This window comes from Cyprinus carpio, chromosome B7 (assembly GCF_018340385.1).
Source record: "Cyprinus carpio isolate SPL01 chromosome B7, ASM1834038v1, whole genome shotgun sequence".
Lineage (NCBI taxonomy): Eukaryota > Metazoa > Chordata > Actinopteri > Cypriniformes > Cyprinidae > Cyprinus > Cyprinus carpio.
In genome coordinates this window covers 25,397,923-25,418,334 of record NC_056603.1, presented here as the reverse complement: position 1 = coordinate 25,418,334, position 20,412 = coordinate 25,397,923, and positions in this window count along the sequence as shown.

The following is a 20,412-nucleotide window of genomic DNA, read 5'->3' as shown; positions in this document are numbered from 1 at the left end:
AGATATTCTATTTAGAAGGTAAGACTCGTCCACGCCCTCCTAAAACGCCTTGTTTTAAACATGCCACCACATGTCCACTTCACTGTGTGGGACGATTTGCATAACACCACCCAAATGTTCACGCAAAGAAAGAAGATGTAACTTTTATTCTCGCTGTAGTATTGTTGCTGTCACCGCCGCCATGTCGTGGAAACGCTGTGTTTCATTGTGAAAGCGAAACTACTTTGTTTGGCTTTCCAAATGAGGACACAACTAGAAATCAGTGGTTAAGTTGTTTTTACAACACTATTCCAGAACAGTTCAACCCAAATATTCAGATGTGTGCAGCGCATTTTACGGAGGACTGTTTCCTGGGAGAGTACCAGCTCTACAGTGCCAGCTGTTCTAAATCACAGCCTGTAAGTACGTTTTCATATTTAAAGAATTTGTCACTGATGATTTAAACGTGAGTTTTGAGCAGTATAGAGTAGCGCTTGTTGTTTGACGTTCCTCCGATCACAAATGCAGACATGGTTTTATGTTTACGAGATGCGATACGCAACACATAAAAAGACAGTATAAGTCATAATAATCAGTCATTATGTCCCCACTGGATGCAACAAATGCCTCGTTTATAAAGGGTTTTTACAGTTTTTGTTTCGTCGCGCCGGGAGACGGCATCACAGTATAGTAAGGGGCATAACATTTCTGTAACACGCTAGAGGTATTCCGCCTATCACAATGCACTGGATAGTTGGCCAATCAGAGCACACCTCACTTTTCAGAACGATGAGCTTTGTAAAAATCGACTCGTTTCAGAAAGGTGGGGCATAGAGGAGAAACAATAATGTATAGCATGTTGAAAATAATGTTGGTTAATATAACTGTAATAGTTTTAATCTTGGGTCAATAAAGTTTTGTACATTATAATGTAATTGTTTTTTTTTTTTTTTTTTTTTTTTTTTCCTTAGTGTAAGCTTTATGATAATAGATAAGGATCTAATGTTTTTGTTGTTGTTGTTGTTTTTTGTTAATTCATTATGTATTATCAACATATTTATTTATTTAGTAAGCAGCCATGTGATAATGTACATTCAGTTGATCATCACAGAAAAATAAACAATAAGAAATACTGTTTAGTTCTGCAGTTAAATATAATTTATTATCTTTATTCTTGCAATATTTACTGAAACTTTCCGAAAGCCAAGGCATACAGCATAAACCAGTGGTGGTAAAGTGAAATTACTTCACCTACATGCATGTGCCATTGAATTATTAAGCCCTTCTCTGGGGATAACCGACTGTCGTTATAGTTCCCTCCATAGCAGTCACAGATAAGCGTGGCTGATTCTTTTTGAGTTTGCAGAGCTTTGGGTGCATGGTGGCGCAGGGAATTCGCTTCAGCGACTGCAGTCAGAGATAAGAGGAAGAAAGGGATATGTAGATGTTCTTTGCTGGGAAAGGATGCGGAAGAAAAGGTAGGCAGAGTGATTCTACATTTCACTCTCCACCAACAGTGTGGCCTGCATAATGATAACTTTCTCAAAGTGAACAAAGGCATCAAAAGGACTGAGAGAAGCAAGGATTATTTAAATACTAGGTGTATTAAAAGTCCTGGTGTGCCTTTCCATCCCTAAAGTCATCCGGAAAAAAAAAAGAAAAAAAAGGAAAGGAAAAAAAAAAGAACACAGTTCAGTTTTAGCCTGCTGAAAAGCATGTATAAACAATGGAATCAGCAGTGTTAAATAGCAGCTGACTAAGGGGCAGAGATAAAAAGGCAGGCGTTCATTCAAGCTAAGCCAGAATTAGCTCATGTCATACAAGAAAGGCTGCGAGAAAGTGATATGACAGTACCTAGCTCTAAATTCTAGTTTTGTCACTAGTTTATCTTGAACACACGGTTCCTGAAGTCTGAGTATGGGACGTTTCATTCAATATACAGCACCTGTCAGGCATTCGTTCGCTTTGGATGGATTTTTCACCTGCATTTGGTGTGAATATTTCAGGTATTTTCCATTGATCTGTCATGCTTAGATGATGAATTGCATGAGTATATATTTAAAGTTGGCATGAAACAAATTTCTACGCCTTTTCTACTCTATTGTGGCCTATATCAGAGTAAAATGGCTATAGACCCTTGTCAAGGTAGCGTCATATTTAATTTTTTGAAGGGAATGAGAACAAGGCTATGAGGAATAAAAGTACAGTGCGTTCAGTGAATTTTACAGTTTACAGTTAACAACATCCTGTTCAGCTGACTAGATGTTTTTTTCTGAAAACACTTTCAGTAGACAAAAAAGCCATAAATCAGTTTTAAAAAGTTGTGAAAATTACACAACCTAGGACCTTATACAGTTTGTGCCATGGTAAAGACTGACAGATCAATCCTACACAGCCTTGCTTTCATCTGTGTTAAATTCCATATGGCACATAACTTGATTAAGGTATATAGAAAGTAAAAAAATAAAAAATAAATAAGGGGCAGGACATGATTATGTTCACAGATAAATCATTAGTAAAAAATGCAACATTCCATGAATTTAGCAGAATTGTCAATTGGGATTTCAGTGACTTTCAAATCAATAAAGCATTTGAAATCAATAAAGCAATAATGAAGATCAGCATAATTAGATTGTGCAAATAAACAAATCAATTGATGGAATATCAACTGATTAATTAGAGGAAATTCACTCTCAGTCCCTCTATTTTCTTTACTCTCTAACATATTGGTGCCGCACAAGGTTGCCACCAGTAAGGGACGTTTTTGTTCTGACCTCCTTCTGTTTAAAGAGAGGTTGCCCTTGGCGGGGATGTGTACGGGACATGGATGCATAAAGTGTATTAAAAGCAGAGTGCTAAGTCCTGAAGGTTAATTTACTCTTAACTCTTTTTAAGTATCTGTCTGTGGGGGCTTCATTAGGGTGACATGCTGGATACTGGAGAGGACGAGATTAACATTGCAGTGAAGGCAAATTTTCCTTTCAAACCACCCGTCCATCTATTCTCACACCGGGCATCGGAAACGCATACACATACAACATCTGGAGTCGACTAGTTAAACCTCATAATGGGCAAGGACAGCCCAATGGCAGTGGGATGCAGCCAACAAGGGACTTGCTTTTTCCATTGTGCTTTTAATTAAACCCATATCCCATTCGTATCTGTCGTGATATCCTTGGCTGGAAACAATTACAAGGGAAATATTTGATTGTGGTCACACTCCACGTACATATTTTGCATTATGCAGTGCATGAACACGATCCGACTTCTGAGCTCTGTGTCTTTTTCTTAATCAGCATTGTCATTGCATCTCATTACCAACAGAATAGCATTTCCGATGGTGGCTTATAGAGGCTGATTCCCATAATCAAACAGCTTGGCAATCAAACAGTCCCTAAATTAATGTTACCATTTCAGCTCCACTGCTTTAATGCATTGATACTAGAATTAATCATATTTTGCTCTGTCTCACTGTTCTAATTTATGCACTATTGAAATAGAATGCAATTATTGACCATTTAATCACTGATACACTGCAGAGTTTGTGTTTTAAGACTAGATATGGTCAGAGAGTATATGGGACCCTGGATCACAAAACCAATCTGAAGTCGTTGGGGTATATTTGTAGCAATAGCCAAAAAAAAAAAAAAAAAAACACATTATATGGGTCAAAATTATAGATTTTTCTTTTATGCCAAAAATCATTAGGAAATTAAGTAAAGATCATGTTCCTTGAAGGTATTTTGTAAATTTCCTACTATAAATAAATCAAAACTTAATTTTTGATTAGTAATATGCATTGCTAAGAACTTCATTTGGAAAACTTTAAAGGCGATTTTCTCAGTGTTTAGATTTTTTGCACCCTCAGATTCCAGATTTTCAAATAGTTGTATCTCGGCCAAATATTGTCTTATCCTAACAAACCATACATTTCAGATGATGTATAAATCTCAATTCCGAAAAATTGATCCCTATGACTGGTTTTGTGGTCCAGGGTCACATATGTTAGAAAATTATCATTCAGAGTATTTCATTTATTTATTTATATGTGTGCACTAGGGGTCAACAGTTTGGAATAATTATGATGTTTTAAAATGATGTATCTTATGTGCAACAAGGCTAAATTTATTTGATCAAAAATACAGTCAAATAAATATTTACAAATTAAAACTATATTTTAAAATGCTAAAAATAAAAACAATTATTAATAATTGAGCACTGATAATAATTGATAATAACTGAGCACCAAATCAAAATCACAGAAATAAATTACATTTTAAAATATATTAAAATCGAAAACATCTATTTTAAATTGTAATAATATTTCAAAATATTTGTAATAAATTTGGCTAGCATAACATATATATATTCCAGCATATATATGTGTGTGTGTGAGGAGTGACAAAGCAATTAATTTTTTTTGGTCAGGCTGGTATCTTTAGGTTTTTTTTTTTTTTTTTTTTTTTTTTTTTTTTTTTCAGCAGCACTGTACTGTTCAATGAAACCTGGCCAGAGGAATCAATAGTCTTCACCAAGACTTTGCTCCTTGTAACTGTGTAAAGGGGGAGAAATCCCCAATGCCTGAGTGCAGGAATGGGAGAGGCCCCACTCTTGTGTATTGATCCGATAGCACAGACTTGAGCCAGACCAAAGGCAACTCCCAGCTCTCGTTCGTTCTCATCATTCCTTTCTCTCAAACACACACTGTACACAAGGGTAGGGCAACGCCAATGAAGAGAAGACCAGCAGGCAGAAAAACTCTTAGAATGTTGAGGAGAGATAAAGGTGCTTTGTTTCCATTACGGATGCACTCTAAAGATAGAACCGAGGGATTATAAAGAGAGAAGATAGGTGGGGAAAAAACACAGGTACACATTTATCTACTGTAGGCTTTATCTCGACACTCATGTAGAGTGTACTTGTATAGCGTGGGAACAGAATCCCCCAGCAGAAATGAGACAGCAGCGCTCTTTAGATTTCAGTTGCACTGCTGCAGTGGCTCTCAACTGGTTTTGCTTCAAGACCCATATTTTACAGCAGATCAAGTGGCGACACAGTGCCAAAGCTGTTTACTGCACAGACAAACAAAAATGTCCTTAACCTAAACTTTAAAATGTATAAATACTTTAAATACTTACAAGAAGTGCATAGGGCCAACACTATTCAATATGTAAATTTGAGCCAAAACCAAAATTGTAAAGACATGCAGGAAAATACAGTAAAAAAATAATAAAAATAATAAATAAATAAATAAATAAATAAATAAATAAATAAAACCTAACATCATTATCAGTGGAGGTTGTTTCATTTAGCTGAAATTAATAATTTTAATAATTGCATTAAGTCTTGCTTTGACCAAAAAAAAAAAAACTTTTCCCTAGTAGTTTCCCCCAAGTATTACCTGGTCATATGATGTTGCCAAAAATACCATTATGTTGTGTATTTGGTGTAATTAAATGTGTTTATGCGGTTTAAGGTTAAAAATCACATTATTTTCAACATACTGTACATTATTGTTTCTCATTAATGCTACCGCCTTTATGAAACGCGTCATTTTTTACAAAGCTCATTGGTCTGAAAAGCGAGGTGTGCTCTGACTGGCCAGCTATCCAGTGCTTTGTGATTAGCCGAACGATTCAAGGGTGTGACGGAAATGTCATACTGTGATGTGTTTCCCGGTCAGAACACCAGCAAGAAAAGACACTAACAATAAAACCCATTACAAACGAGGCATTTGTTGCATCCAGTGGAGACATAATGATTATAATGACTTATACTGTGTTTTTACACGTTGCATTGCATCGCGCCGCGTAAACATAAAACCATGTCTGCATTTGTGATCAGAGAAATGACAAACAACAAGCTCTAGTCTACATCAGCAGTTCTCAATTCCAGTCCTCGCACCCCCAGCTCTTTATATTTCGCACATCTCTCTTTGTTAACACACCTGATTCAGATAATCAGCTCGTTAGAAGCAGAGGTGGGGGACTCAAGTCAGATGACTTGACTGGAGTCAGACTTAAGTCACACATTTTAGGACTTGAGACTTGCTTGGCAGATATTCATAAAAGACTTGACTTTGACTTGATATTCATGACTTGAGACTTGACTCTGACTTGAGTTAATGACTTTGATCAACTACAAGTCATTTAAGGTATTTATTGTCTTATCGTCTTTCCTTCAATAAATATCTGTTGGTTTTTGAATGCACTGCAACCCACCAAGTGGCAGCAGGGAGTGTGTGCAGTGTTGCCAACTTAGTGAATTTGTCAAAAGGTTTAGCTTTTTTCTCTACCAATGAATAAATAAGCTCCAAGCGACAAATCTAGCGACTTCTTGGAGAAACCTTATTAAGTTTCTGAGACTCGCCAGTACTGCCGCACGAGCGAGAGGTCTCTCTTTCCCAGCGCGCGCACTTCTCTCTGCGTCTGATCTGTTCAGCGAGCGGCTGCGAGGATCAGCGCTTTAGAGTAAACCAGATATTCTGTCATTTCTAACTCTATTTTACATGCAAATATAGCCGAAATCATAGCACAGTCATTGTCTTTATCTTATGTGTATTTGATTTCATTAGACGACGTCATGATTACGAATCAGGATTTTTGTGCAGATTAACGAAGAGCTGGTAGTCTTAATGGGCCGCTTTCAGTCTCTATTTTCTCTGTCTCTACAGTCAGCTTTTTTGGCAGTAGCATGTGTACAAGTACATTGTTTTATAATTGGTCTTCAGTGTTACTTTTTGAGTGAAAAGCCTATGGATAATTTATGGGGATGCATAAAAAAAAAAAAATATATATATATATTATATTATATAGTTGCGAACCCAACCAAAACCCTAAACCTAAAAAAACAACCATGCGCACATACACATGCACACGCATTCACTCACAAATATTAATAAATCAGACTCACTCAAATCACCTTTCTCTCTCTCTCTCTCTCTCTCTCTCTCTCACACACACACACACACACACACACACACAGAGAGAGATTAATAATGTACATTATAAACAGGTGCAAGGTTTCTGTGATTCAGTTATTCATATTTTTTTCTTGTTGTTTTTATTCTTTTGTTAAAACGGAAGGATCCAACTTAAAGGGATACTTCACCCCAAAATGAAAATTGTCATTAATCACTTACCCTCATTTCGTTCCAAACCCGTAAAAGCTTTGTCTTCGGAACACAATTTAAGATATTTTGGATGAAAACAGGGAGGCTTGAGACTGTCCCATAGACTGCCAAATAGATAACAGTGTCAAGATCCAGGAAAGTATGAAAAGCATCATCAGAATAGTCCATCTGCCATCAGTGATTCAACTGTAACGTTATGAAGCGAAGAGAGTACTTTTTGTACACAAAGAAAACACATCACCATAGCGCCATTTTGGAGAATTTGAGCTGAACCCAAACTGCGTATACTCTAAAGAATATCTTGTATAAAGTGTATTGTATAATATATTGTATAAAGAATCATCTCCATGTCTGCCATGCAAATCAACTGTTCCTGCTCATTCCCAGACTGGATCTCTTCTCTTCACTTTCCCTTATTGCAGATTCAATTATTAGATTGGTCAGTATTCATATTTTTATGCTTATTTATTTATTTATTTATTTATTTATTTATTTATTTATTTATTTATTTTTTCTTTTTTGACAGTATAATCTCAGGTAATAATTATGTGCTTTATTCAATGTTAAAAGTGTCTAATGTGAGTTTGAATATTATTTAGCGTTATATTTAGACATATAGCCATAGTGAAAGCAACAATAAATATTTTACCTTAGATTTTGAAAATAAATTAAAGCAAGCTTGTACATTAAAACTGTGAACTCACTTCAGACTAACACGGGTATTCCATAACAGAGATATCAGTCAGTCAATCAGTCACTCACTCAAAATTGTTCAGTCCCATTTGAATCATCTATTTTCCGTGTCCACTTTTTTTTCTACACACTCGCCACGTTTTTGCTGTCACATTGTATCTACACTGGACATGACAAAGCATTGCAAATCATTTTAACATTGTGTCAGTACGTTATACTGTAAATAGAATGAGTCAGCAGTTTACTGTCAGGGATTTGTTGTGTCCAGCAGCATCCAAGACAGCATCACTGATTACAATGAGTTCTATTGTATTTTATTGTGTCACGCCGCGCTGCTCGCGTCCAGTGCAGACACGATGTAAGTTAATGTAGCTTTCTGATGCTGCGTTTGAATTTGCATGCCATATTATTTGAAATTAGTGCCGGCCAAACTTTTTTCTCTCACGGACGGATCTGCCTATTGACGAACCCTGGCCCGACTGAGTTTATTTTTTCTATATATTTGCAATAAATTAATTTTATCATTCAGAATTCCAGGAATTCCTCAATTAACTTGTGTTCGATCATCACATATTCTTAATCTTAATTTTTTCTTTCTTACTTTTTGAATAAAATCGTTTTTGTGTCACTATCCTTCTAATGCACAACATGGGTCTAAAATGACCCGTATTCATTTGTTATTACGGTTATGGATGAGTGTTTCTATGCTGAATCTCTGAAATAAATGTTTTTGTATAATTTATTATACCATATATTCTTTAAATATCTTGTTTTTGATTTCCACTAATCAGTTTGTTTATTTTTCATTCCTTACTTTAAACACAGTTTTTTTTTTTTTTTTTTTTTTTACTACATCAATTTTACAAACATGGGTCTAAAATGACCCGCATTCATTTACTATGTTATTTCAAGCATGCCTGAGTGATTATTTGCTGATTTCTTTTTTTTTTTTTTTATAAGAAATGCATTTTATAATTTATTATTCCATGTATTCATTTAATATATTGTTACTGATTTCCACAAATCATGATGTTTATTTTCCTTTTCTTCACTTCTTCACCCTTAATGTCTGTCAGTGCTTCTGAAAAGTAATGGTTTTTGACATACAAGGTTTCTGATAGCGACATATAATCAGTACTGTATATACATGGATCAACTGCTTGTTGTGCACTCTTTATCTAGAGTGTTAGTATGGCTGATCCCAGATATCCTAGATTAACGGCTGAAATGTTTGTAGAGATGCTGCATGATGAGGAAGAGGCAATTCTTAGTCCTGAATCAGAGTCTGAAATTTCTGATGCTGATGACCTAGACTACTGTATGTGCCACTGTCAGTCTGAAGTTGTGGGTGTTAATCCAGCTCTCCTAGATGAAGAAGACTCTGTGATGATATTGAAGACTTGTCTGATGAGTCCTCTAAAGAGGAAAATCATACCAATCCAATAGACTGAGTAAAAACGGTTTGCACCTACTCATGTAAGCAGAGTACACAGAGGTGGCCTACGGTGCTACAATGTGCTGGATGTTACCACCCTCAGTGCCTACACCAGGGGCAGCCAATGTTGGTCCCAGAGAGCCACAGTCCAACCCTAATCAAACACACTTTAACCCATTTAAGCCCACCGGCAACTTTAGTTGCCGCAGTTTATAGTTGTTTATATATTTTCCTTTTGTAAGTATTTTTCTAGATGTTATCCATGTTTTATTTCTGAATGACATGCAAGAAAACAACCAAATAAAGGATTTCAAGGATTTCTGTTACATGAGGCTGTTAAGTTCCTACCCCTACTTCCAGGAAGCATGGCGAAGGCAAACCCTCCCAAAGAAATGTAATTTTCATACTAATAAGTATTTTTTGTTGACAAATATATATATCTATATAATCATGAAGGTCTCTAGAATCATCCAAAGAAAACAAATCTCCCTGGGGATCTATAGTTTTTTGTATACTTCTATAGTTGCCGGTGGGCAAATGACTTGTAAGTACATATCATGGGGAAATGGTGTATACTGTGTTAACAGGTTAATAGATGCAGGTTATTGGTCTTGTTTTCTGCTTTTTGCTTTCATAATATCCCACCTTAAACATAACTTAACCCTTTAACTGACATCTCTACTGTGCAGTAGACCTTAATTTGATAGGGAATAAATCTGTCAAAAAGAGGAGATGAGAGCGCATTTTTTCCACAGCTCTACTGTGTCTGTGTCTGCTTTTGCCATGGGGGGTGGAGATTTCCAGTTTTCAAGTTACAGCAGCAGTTTACAAACTTCAGTCAGTCACACAAAAGGAAGAATGGATAGATAAATAGCTAACACATGGGATTAATTGATGAAGACTATCTTTTTCTCCTTTTAATGACATTATGTCTCGTAAGGGGCAAAATATTGAGGCCCTTTTATCCAGTTTGGATGCGTTTCATTCTAATTGGTCAAGGTCCCTAATTCTTTTTATGACTAGTAGCTTATAATTCCATAATAATGTTGAAATTCAGACAAGTAATGAGTTTACATTTGCATTATTATATGAAATCACTTCTACAGTCAGCCATTGAATACTATGGGCCTAAAAAAATGCGTAATTTTCTTTCAGGTATACCTTTTTTATTATATAGATGTAATATTTTCTTCATTCTGTTAATTTTTATTTATTTATTTTCATTTAACTAACATACTTCTATGAATGAAAATACCTGCATGTTCAATAATAAGTAAATAAACAAACAATCATGGGTGTAGCATACACATGATAATTATTTAAATAATCATATATTTTAAAAAGAATATCATTAATTTCATGAATATCAAGGACTTTTGTCAGGGTTAATATATGAGATTTTACATATTTACATCACAAAATATAGTGTGCAAATATGTTTTATGTGAATTTATAAAACTATGTGTACCTTCACTGCAGTACTCCTTGTAGGCTACTTATATGAAAACTGCTTACATAAGGGAAAGTTCACCCAAAAGTGGAAATTGTGCCATCATTGTGTCATCTTCAAGTTGCAAACTTATGAGTTTCTTTCTTCTGTTGAGCACAAAAGAAGATATTTTGCAGAATGTTGGTAACCAAACAGTTAAATGCGTAATTTTCTTTCAGGTATACCCTTTTAATTATATAGATGTAATATTTTCTTAATTCCATTTTATTTATTTATTTTTATTTAACGTATTGATACACAATACCCTGTTGGGTCACCTTAATGGCTGCTCTTTGTTCTGCACTATGTTCCACCATTTTAAGACAAACAGATTTATTGTGTTTTCATATTCAAGAGATTATAAGATAGATGCAACTTTTTGGGGGGTTTGCATCGAATGTTTTAAATAATTGTATTTCATATGGCATATATTTGTATATATTTAATGAAGGGATCATCATATTTGGGAGCCACTTCAAAAACAGCTTCAAAAACTGATAGATGTCCACAGAGCTACAGTTTTTTATGAATTACAAACTTTATTATCTAACCCCATGGATCTTTAGTACAATTTTCTTCGTATTGTTAGCTTATTATCATAATGCTGCCTTAATAAGCTAAAAGACACACTTTTTTTTCTACATGACACAACTTGAAGGCATACACACACTATCTGACACTCTTAGCAGCAAATAGTACACCAGAAAATGTTGCTGATGCTTCAAAGTGTCAAATAAATCCCTGTTCATGTGGCTAAAGGTTAGTCTTTGATCTCGGGAGAGGGCGAGGATTATTATTTCTCACCTTTAAGAGAAGCAGAGAGAAATGGGAAAGACTGGCCATGTGATTCCTGCCTCAGTAAGGTAATAAGGACAGAATAAAAATGATCTGCGTTTTGGCATAATAGAGTTGTAATAGACTTGCTCTCTGCAGGAGACACAGGAGAAATAGATTGACATCCCACAGAGAAAAGTTTCTCCCCGATGGGGTTTCCCCTGGGATGGAATGCACACGTTCATCCAACCTCCGTCTGCCGGAGCAGTCATCTATCATTCTACATTCTACTGTGCAACTGCTTCTTTAGAAAATGGAAACGAACCTGCCACAACGACCTGCATAAAGAATTCTGATTAGCATCGGCTTCCTTTCCCATGTTCAATATGCCTGATGGTGGGGATAGTTTTGTTCGGTTGAGCTTATGAGCTCTCTGAGGTAAAAAGTAAGTCTCTATCAGACTGCAGGTGTTTATCTATAATCAGCTCATAATGAATGAGATATATTCTTAGAGAGAGATTCCTGATCCTCCTTGGAGATACTTGATATATATTGGACAGATATGCTATATGAATCTGCAGCTTTTATTATATGAAACCTGTTCTTCTGCTCACAGAATGAAGCACTTCTTCTTTCTTTCTCACTGCCGCTCTCCATCCCACAACACCTTCTATTTACAGTCAAAAAATCTGCAAAGAATAAAGCTTAAAATAATTAACCAGAAAGTCCCTCTTTTGTTTGGAGACGCTAACATGTCGTATATTACTGAGCTCAAAGCAGTCAGCCAGAACAGCCACAGACATTTACATCACATCAGGCCGTTCCACGATACAGGTAGCATTGTAACTATTAAAATGCATATGGAATAAGATTAAGCACTACCCTGATGAAATGTGACACACCGTAATGAAAAATAGACAGAGAGAGAGAGACACAGAGAGCGAGGTACATACATTCTCTAACTATTAATCATTTAACGGCACCTTAATAACAAATTTTTCAGATGACTGCGAAAATCAAAGAAGTTATGAAATATTAAAGTTGCAAGACCAACATTACACAGCTGAGTCATAAATCATAACAATAATGAATAATTTACATATGTGCATATCATTCCTCTGGTCTTTTTTGGCCTACTGTAGATTGATCGTTCAAAGTGCAGGAATCAGTCTAAATGAAGTATGATCAATTGAGCCCTGTATCTCACTTACCTTTAAAGTTAAAATGCCAAAGTTTATTTTCGATAGATTTCAGAATATATTGCAGATTTTTGGAGAGGTACCATTCCCTCTGACTAGCACTTGCGTTGATTATTACAACAACAATAATAATAATAATAATAATAATAATAATAAAGGCTTCAGAAAGCCTGCCCGCGCTGTCTCCACTGATGTGTTGTTCAGGCTCCTTTAAACAAATGCTATATTTTTTATTCATTCATTTGAGTCTGATTGAGGGCTTCAGCCGCGATGTGATCAATAGCTCACAGTGAATACAAGACTGACAGAGGTAAATTAGGTTCTCTTGTTTAAGTTAGCAGAGGACCTCAAAGTGATTTTTACTTTGTGGCTTTTGGCCCAAACAGAATAAAACATTCTCCGATAGACCACCATCTGAGGGGTTACCCTGTTTAATAAATAAGTACTTAAAGGAGAACAGATAAGACATGCCAATTTCTCAATCTAAAAGAAACTGCAAGCAATAGTGAAGGGGGAATTCGAATTCCACTTTGGAAAATAAAACAAACAGTGGGTTTTCAATATTAACGTCTGAGATCACCGAATCTATGAATGTATGACCTCTAAAAATCCCTGATATGCTGAATCAACAGTAATTACAGCTGACTATTGATGGTTAAGGTACAGATCCCAGCACCTTCGTCTTAATGTATACTTTTTTTCCCCTTTTTTTTAATAAGACTGAGCAATCAATCGGCAGCATCAATACCCCTTAGCATTGCTTTAACTGTGTGCCCCTGCTAGCTAATGAAATCTGTGCAAAGCTCCTCCAGCTATCGATCGGAGGGAGCTCTAATGTGCCGCTTGAGATCAGGCAGCTCCATCTCTACCATTTCTCTCTCCCTCTCTCTCTTCCCTAACTCCTCCTTCTTCCACTCTCTTACATAGCAAATAACTGATGAGCAGACTTGCCTTGAGCAGCATATCGAGCTGGGCTGCAGGACTATGGAAATATTTCATAAGACATTTAACAAAGTATTTAAGGTCAAATAGACATGTGTAAGAGTAAAAGATATATTGGATGAAATACCGAGCTCTGGTGAAATGAAACAGCCTCACAATAAAAGTAATAACTGTATCCTGCAGCTATCAATGAAGTCATCCAAAGACAACAGTATATGGAGCCGACATTTCGTGACTATCTTATGGTTATTGATATTAAGGTTTGCTTTTGTAGACTATACACCCTGCAAGTCACACAAGACCATCAGACACAGGATAAAAATATACTACATTTTCATTATTTGCTACAAAGTGCATATACAAAAATAAAATAGGGTTGAATTCATGGAAGATAGATGTTGCAGATTAGACATTTAGGCAAAAAAATAAAAAAATTAAATTAAATAAAAAAAAAAAAATAAAATAAAAATAATAATAAAATAAAATAAATATACTGTATATAACAAGCTACTACTCCAGTCAGAAAGCACAGGTAATTCCCCAACTATTAGTTTTCCCAACTATTGCATTATACATAATTCTGATAATGACATTAATACAACCGTTAGTTTTAGTCCTTAATACAACCGTTAGTTTTAGTCCTTGAATTTGGTTGGCTAAGGGGTGCTTCAAAAATGCTTGTACATGTACATTATGGAGACATTTATATTTGACATCTGCATTTACATCTGCAAGATGAGTGTTTGCTCATCTGCATTACATCTATAGATTTGTCCTATCAGATGTCACACAGACATTGTTTTTAGATGTTTATGATTAAGAATGTATGCAAAATTGACATCTTAAAGACGTCCGTCAGATGTCTGTACACAACAGATTATTTCCATATCAAGCAATCTTTAACAGATATCTTGCAGATGTACATGTGCTATCTGGGGATATACAGTCCAACGACACTGCAATGCCACATATTATATAGTCTTTTTTTCTGCTGGTTACATGATTAACCCAGTAGGTGGAAACAAGTGATTTAGTGAGTAATTCATTAAATGGATTTGTTCAAAAACTAGGGCTGCATTGAAAATTGCATACTCCCCTACTATATAGTATAGGTGAAAATGGTGTGTTAAAACAGTATTTCTGAATATGTAGTTTGTAGTACCCAGATGACTTACTGCTTCCAGTGAGATTCTGATGGACATATCCCATGAGGCCAGAGGGGGGGATTTGTGAATTTCAGTGAAGCAACGCAACTGGCGCTGGTAGGTCACATCATGACAGCAACAATATGGCGAGTACAGTACATCCTGATTACATTCATATATACACATTCGTACTAAATAAATTGTACTCTTATAGTGGTTGCAAAATAATGACTTGATACCTACCTACTCAGAGAGTATGCAATTTTGTACGCTGCCTATGGGCCAGATTTACTAACAGCTTGCGTCAGCGCTAACTGTCTTTTGGCATTAAAATAGTACTGTCAGGATTTACTAAAGATGCACAGTGAAGAATTAGCACTGAGGTGTGGACACAGATATTTTTTTGCACCTGACCTTATGGAATATGTATTTGTAGGAGTTTCCTTTTTTATGGGAGGAGAGTATTTAAATGAATCATGCAATGCGATTTACTAATTCGCTCGTCAAATTACTGGTATTTGCGCAATTATTTAACGCCCCAAAAAAGCATGTCATACGACAGGTGGTAATTTGCTTTGGTCTTGCTAGATTGTGCTGGTCATGGAAATGATCTGGCTGCATCTTTGTTCTTTAATGTGTGCATGGTTAGTAAATCACCCACAGAGTTTTCCCCTCCCATCGGTGCTTTTATGGAATTGCGCTCTAACACTTATTTGCCCTGTTTAGTAAATCTGGCTTTATGTCTCCAAAATCACCCCCTGTACCCTCCCTACTCCCTACAATACTCCGCTAACATAGACCACATAGTTCATTCAACACTGAATGCACCAGAAATCTGTGGACTCTATTTGCCATCTGCCGAGTTGTGGGAATTTTTTCAGCTCTACACTCACAGGGTATTTTCTATTAGCCATCCACTGAGTGTACACCAATTGTGCATGTCATTGCAGTGCACTATGGGACTAAATAAGTGCACTTGATAATGGTTTCGGACACCATTACAAATTGCTGTCCCCTTAAATAGTTCACAATATCAATGATATTGTACCAATCAAATCAGGAATGAAACAATGGACGGTCTTCATAAGCAAGTCATTGAATCATTTGTTTAACTGATTTGTTCAAACATCTATACATTTGATATTCACTACTGTAAATAAATACACTCAATGATTCAAAATTGTGTCTACAGTGTAAGTTACTCAAAATTAACTATAAAAGCTACAGTATATTGCAAGAGTTGGCAATTTCACAATTGTATGACAGATCGTTGTAGCTGGGATAGGATTTAAAAGAGCTCAAATTTAAGTGATTTAATGTGAACACTGAACATTAAAAAAGGTTGTTTTGGGGAATTGTGTATTTTCTTTTAATAGCAATCACATTTCATGTCTGACATCAACTCTTTAGTCTTACTAGGCTTTTGGCTGAGAAAAAGCTGTGAGGGTTTTGGTCAATGAGGCTTGCAGTAATACCGCTCTCTCCCTTTCAAGGAGAGATCCAACAGTCTGTATCACAAGGGATTAGACCATGGGGAAATGTTCCTAAATACTGCCAAGCAAAACTGCATTAGAATGCACGGTCGACTCTAATTAAGGTGGTTTCTAAAGCATTATGTGGTGCAGTTGAGCAGGCCAAATACAAGACGGTGACACCCGGCTATTGCCAGTTGCTCTAGAATGAAGACAAACTTCTCCTTCTGTCTGGAACTGGCAAACCCAGTGATATAGTACTCCTCTGACCACAGAGGCTATCACAGCACCATTAGTGGATGTTTTAACCACAGATTTTTCACAATCATAATGTACTGTTATCCTCAATCTAATGTGAAAAGAGATGTTTGTTTCAACTGCACTGGATTGGGAAACCATGGAGACTAAATATAACATTAAGGAGTAAATGTTCCAGATGTTTTACAAATGAAACAGCCCTGCAAAAAAAATAAAATAAATAATAATAATAATAAAAACATAAACAAACACCAGGAAATACAATGTTAAAAATCCAGAATTTTAAAATAAATTTTAATATTTCAAAATATGCCACTGACCAAACTTGTCAGCAATGTATATGTAGCTTTGTATTTAAGAATAAACTCAATACGCCACATTCAGATGCCATACTGTATTTAAATGACTTTGTTCTGGAGTGTTCTTCTTAATTTGCATCAAACATTATTATTCTAATGTTATGATCTTTATGAGTCCTCAAATATTTGAGGATGTTTGTAAGATGCAAATATTTGTATCAGCAAACACAGGGCTGTGTTGTTATTTTTCTTTTCTTTACTTTGTCTGATACACTCTGTTGACAACATATAGTTTTCCAACAGAAGATCTATTGCATATTATGGTGGTGCAGCAATAAACATCCCTGACATCCCACAAATGAAAAAGCCTTGCATTTATCAGTTGAACAGGTCACCCAATACCTCATTCACTGACATTTCGACAGTGGCTAAAGCACCTGTCTGACCTTTTACTGTTAGTGTTGTTGAGTTCTGCACCAAACTGTGTAAGAGCAATAAACATTAAACAGCACACAGATACACTCCATAAAAAAAAAAAAAAAAAAAACACAGTAAATACATAACAAAGTGCAGCATTAAGAAAGACTTTATATATATATATAATCCAGTACAAGATTAGCGTTACATCTTAATACATGTGAGATGTTCTGGACCATGCTAATGATTAAAATCATGGCTTCCAGCTCTCAGCCACCATTCTTCATTACTAAGCAGCTATATACTGCTGGACAAAGGCTACAGACGTAATAGAGAAAATGTGCGTATAATGGATTAATACATTTTAGAGTAGAAAAGCGAGGAGAAAATACAAAAGGTAGAAAATATAAAAAAGGCCTTTTTTGGAATGTTTCTCATTTTGTTTTTGAGAGAGCTGTCCTACGTTTATCTGAACGGGGTCAAAATAAGTTACAAACCCCAAACAACACATATAATTTAAAATCATTAATAAATAATACATTAATAAATTTTATACAAAGCAACTGGTTTTTGATAAGTCTTTAATACTGTTTAGATCTAGCAACTGGTTTTTGATTCATATTTATATTTTAGTTCATAGTCACTGTATCTCTATTAATTAGGTTACTCCAGATGTGTCCTCCTATGTCCCTGTCATCTGTGATATTCTGATCTTCATCTTCTCTCTTGCTGTTGCCGTAACCGCCTGTTCCTCCTTTTCCTGTTGCTTCAAGATAGATAGATAGATAGATAGATAGATAGATAATATTTATTGCTATATTACAGTTGTCTAAAAAGTGTTGTGTCATGAGTAAGAACAATCCTTAACGGTGGCCTCTTGTGGCTTATTGCTTTATTAACATACTGCCATTACAAAAGTGCTGCAAGCTAGACTCCATTAATAAATCTGTCTGAAGTTTTTTTTTTTTTTTTTTTTTTTTCTCCTCACATCCTGAACAGAGGCCTGTCTCATCTTCAATGAGCTGCGCAGTGTTCCTGAAGCAAACTATAACAATGAGCTGAGCAGGTCATCACACACATAGGCTACATTCACACAGCAGTACAATATAGATGTCCGTTCTGTTTTAGAGTGTCAAATACAACTATGTTCAAGCACATTTTGATTATTAATGAGAGAGATAATTGCATTCTATCACTGAACAGACTTTCTTACATTTTTCAGAACTAACAACCGCATATTGAGTTAGTTTTGGTGTGAAGTGTTAATGAAACTTCACTTGACAACAAGTTGTCTGCCACGTTGTAATAAGTGTAATAAGTCACTCTGCAAAGCACACACACTTGTCCCATGTTTGTGTGTGTGTGTGTGTGTGTGTGTGTGTGTGTGTGTGTGTGTGTGTGTGTGTGTGTGTGTGTGTGTGTGTGTGTGTGTGGTGTGTGTGTGTGTGTGATAAGACTTTCCAGTCTTTGGATCTTCAAAATTTACTTTGGTCTTTATGGTTACTTTGCTATTGAGAATATAAGAGCCTGACTTTTGCCATTAGTTGTTATACATTTCTATTTATTTTCTGTTTTTTTACATTTAGCTTGATACATTTTAACACATACACACATTTCAGCTTTTCCACATTTCTATTTATTTTCTGTTTTTTTACATTTAGCTTGATACATTTTAACACATACACACATTTCAGCTTTTCCTTTAAGTATAGAAAGTAAAAATTAATAAACATCACCACAGACTGAGGAAGCTCCTGCTACTTTACTATACTGTCAACATACTTACAAATTGTGCTACTCCAATCTAATGTGCTAGAAAAGTTTTATATGTTCCATTTATGTAGTTTTATTCAATTGATTAGGATGTATCACACACACACACACACACACACACACACACACACACACACACACACAAAAAAAAAAAAAAAAGAACTGACGCACAAAAAATAATAATGTACAGGGCCATGGAGAGCTCTTGACTATTGGGCTACACAGCCTGAATGTTTTCAAAGCTCTATATCTTGCTTTCTGTTGCCTTTTTATGTTATAGTGAACACAAGCCCAAAGGAAAAAAATGTGGTAGATCTCTCAAGGTCACACACAGACATGTGTCCACACACACATTATTGATATATAGATCAATATGAGGTACCTGTCAAAGCTGAAAGTCTGAATGCTTACCATAGAGTGAAAGGAAGCAGACATATCTGTGAAAAAAAGGAGGATGCATTTCACAGGCAAGGTAGATCAGCCATCAGTTTTCCAACCATTTTGCAACTATTTTCTTATGTTTTGATATAAAGGACTGACCCCCCATTTTTAATTTATGTTTTATTATTTTACAAGACAGAACCAGCAAATAATATTTGACACTGATCAATAAAAGACATTATTTAATGTCAAAAAAAATAAAAAATAAATAAATAAAAATCAACATCTATAAAAGGTATAAATAGTATTTATAAAGCTTATAGATGGCTTTATGTGGAGCTTGCACACACACAAAAAAACCTTTTGCATATACACATAAATTTAAGATGAAATGTACAAATTTTATACACGGGCCATTTATGCTACTGTGTAGTTTTGGCTTTTTGCTTGAGGTCATTGTCTTGCTGGAAAATAAATCTCTCAGGTCGGTGGTGTTGTGCAGACACATCAGGATTTCCTGCAGGATTTACCTGTATTTTGCTGGATTTGCTTTACCGTCTACCTCACAAGCCTTCCAGGACCTGCTGCAGAGATGTATCTCCACAGTGTGATGCTGCCACTATCATGCTTCACAGTGGGGTTAGTGAGTTTCTGATGATGTGCAGTCTAGCTTATGCCAAACATGCCGTTTAGTCTGATGGCCAAAAAGCTCAATTGTGGTCTCATCAGACCATAAACTCTTCTTCCAGCTGGCTATAGAGTTCCCCACATGCCTTGAGGCAAACTGTAGCCGAGATGTCATATAACATTTTTAACAGTGCCTTTCTTCTCCCTTAAAACTGTGACTGGTGAAGCACAAGGACAAAATCTGTTGCATTCACAGACTAGGTATATTTACAGCTGTCATAACATTTCTTATCACATCTATCTTCTTCTTCATCTGCAAAAAATACAGACTTGTCAGAAGGTGGAATTTCCAACTAGAGGTGTGCTTATACTAAAATCAAGTGAAGGATACTAATGC